The 2,820-nt window shown below is 35.9% G+C and overlaps 1 long non-coding RNA gene across 1 annotated transcript in view; it reads right to left on the reverse strand.

Annotated features, from left to right (window-relative positions):
• The window catches only part of LOC134739833 (uncharacterized), a 3,129-nt gene extending 2,399 nt beyond the window's left edge, over window positions 1-730 (reverse strand). Inside the window, exon 1 of the long non-coding RNA XR_010126862.1 lies at window positions 646-730. This is a non-coding gene — a long non-coding RNA (uncharacterized LOC134739833). The remainder of the gene's footprint in view (window positions 1-645) is intronic.
• Window positions 731-2,820: the final 2,090 nt, after the last annotated feature.

Below are 2,820 nucleotides of genomic sequence, written 5' to 3' on the forward strand. Positions count from 1 at the left end.
AGCTAAGACATGTATACACTAAGATGGGCAGCTAGGCAGGATTATTATTATTATCAGAAAGAGTTAAGTCTGAAAGATATAAGTCAAAGATTCACTGGAGTTTAGGAGAGAGAGAAAGAGAAATGAAATACACACTCTTGGTGGATGACAGCAGAAGCTTTTATTAAGAAAGGTTTGTATTCTAGGTAGGCTTTCCTTAGGTTTAATTGGCAGGGAGGATAGTCTTGGTGAAAAGAATAAGCAATGTGTTTGAAAAAGGTTTGAAGTCTAGTTTGGCTGGTGTGTCATGACTTGTAGGTCAAGTGCATGACCTTGAAAATGATTATTCCCTTAAACTTTGTGCCCCTAGCACTCACTTGCCTCACCTTAGTCCTGGCTCTGCTGGCAAAAGTAGTGGGTCGGTACAGGGAAGATGAAGTTTCATACCATGAGCCAGGCACTTTACATACATTATTTCATTTCATCCTCATAATAACTCTATGATATAAAAAAGGAAATTGAGTTTCATAGAGTTTAGACTAAGTGGTCTTTCTTTTTTCCAAGCCCTACCCATTTTTCTATATTAAAACAAGTGGTCCATCAGTTTTAAAACTCATTTTTTTAATATGAAAATGTATACTAACACCCCAATACATACAACAATACAATATGTAGCATTGTTGAGTTGCTCTGATTGAAGTAGAAGTGGATACTGGAGCCCACCCACACCAGCTTAAGTCAATTGCCCTATTCCCACCCACATACCCACCCTGTCTCCTCCCTTCCCACTCTACCCATTGCTGTAGCAGAAGTACTTGAAGAAGGAATTTTGAAAACTCTGCATCCTTTCAGTCATTTATTCAACAAGCTTTGAATATCTAGCATGTCCTAGGAAGTGTGCTATGTGGTGATGATAGAATGTTGACTACAGGTGACATGGCTCCTGCTTCATGATGCTACCAGTGTGACCGCAAACAAAGATCCGGTGAGGTCGTGAAAGTGAAGCCAGAAAGGAGCTCTACAGCCAGAGTACTGAAGAATTTGAATACTAGGCTAGTGTAGTTTATTTAATATCATTGGAAGTTTTTGTTATTGTACTTAATATGGGAGTGATTCATTTGAAATGCCACTTAGGTATATTAACATAAGAATATAATATATAAGATGGGTTATGGCTCAAGGGGTGAAATTTAAAACTTTTGTAATTAGGAGACTGTGATAACAATATGAATGGGAAATATCTAGTCTCAAGTCAGGTGGGAATAAAAAGGATGGAAAACAAGGATGAATGTAAACCATAGTTGAGAAAGTGATATACATTATTTTCAATGATAGTCTAATTGGTAGTGACTGATTGGATGTTGGGTTCAAAGGAAAAGGTGACACCTACATCATAGACAGAATTATGGAAATAGAAAAGCCAGAAAGATAAAAGGGGCTGACTTTTTATTATATTTTATTTGGTTTATATCTAAACCAAATTATTGCCCTCTTATTCTTACAGACACACCCTCTTCAGCTAACATAGAATATGAGCTTCAATTCCAGAAACTCTTAGGCATTCACCAATGCAATCAGGGCATCAGTTGTCAGAGCAGGCCATTTGTGCAGCCAACATCAAATTATCCAGTACTCGCTATGTTCCAGGCACTCTGCTTTGCTTTCATTGCCTTGTCCTCCAGGAGCTCACAGTCCACTGGGGAAGAGAAGCAGTTAGCAAAGCATTCTAATACAATGTGGAAAGTCGATAATAGAGAGAGGAATAAAGCGTCTTGGCTACATTAAGAAGGGAATACTAACCCTGCCTCAGGGAGCCTAGAAGGACTTCACTGAGGAAATAACATATGCATTAATCCTTGAAGAATGAGCAATAAGTAGTCTACCAGGCAGAGAATTTCATTAAAAAAAAAAAGATTTTATGCATGGAGAGAGAAACACCAAAATTATGAAAATGCGAGAGAGAATAGCATGTCTGGAGACTAATAATAAGTAGTCTTGTGTTGTTCAAGTATAATATATATGGTGTAGAATCATGGAAATCATGAAGAGAAGCCTAGAAAGTTTACCTGAGGACAGATGATAGAGGGCTTTGTATGCTGGGCTGAAGAGACATTTTTCTTTCGTTTTTTTTTTTTTATTATTATTATTTTTTTCAAAATCTCTGTAAGAATTAACGTGTTAAAGATTTTGGGGTAAGGGTGTGATGATTAGATTTTTACATTAAAAATTATGTATCTGGCCACCTTATGAAAAATGGATTGAATGAAAAAATAACTGAGAGCAGAGATTATATAGTTAAGTCAAGAGAAGATGGCATTGTATATTAATCTGAATAAATATCAATAGTCCAGTTTCAATTCATGTAAACCAAGACTCATAGTGAGCTTTCCTTTCAAAGGAAGATAATGTAGGCTATGGAAATACGAAGTCAGAAAACTGATTCTTGGTAATATAAAGAGCCATTTTGAAAAAAAAAATCTGAAAATAATGATATCACAGTGACCAAGGGAAAAGACATCTTTAAGAAGGAGAAAGCAATAAATAACTTTAAAGACCAAGGAAGAGTAAGTCAAATTAGAAGTAAAAATATTCATTGGATTTCTTAAGAGTGAGCTTTTTTTGATAATTATTTTTCATAATCGTTTTTGAGGAGTGGTCAAAAGGATACCAGGTTAGAGAAGGCCAAATAATCAATATACGGTGAGTAAAGAGTGTAACCTTCTTTATAACATTTTTCTTCTCAACCATTCCTACAAACTTCATCACATGGTGATGTGAATAGTGAAAGAGATTACAGCATTCTTCAGACTTCTCATAGTGTCCAGATTACTTCCAGTTGTG

The sequence above is a fragment of the Pongo pygmaeus genome, chromosome 6, assembly GCF_028885625.2.
Source record: "Pongo pygmaeus isolate AG05252 chromosome 6, NHGRI_mPonPyg2-v2.0_pri, whole genome shotgun sequence".
NCBI classification, from domain to species: Eukaryota; Metazoa; Chordata; class Mammalia; order Primates; family Hominidae; genus Pongo; species Pongo pygmaeus.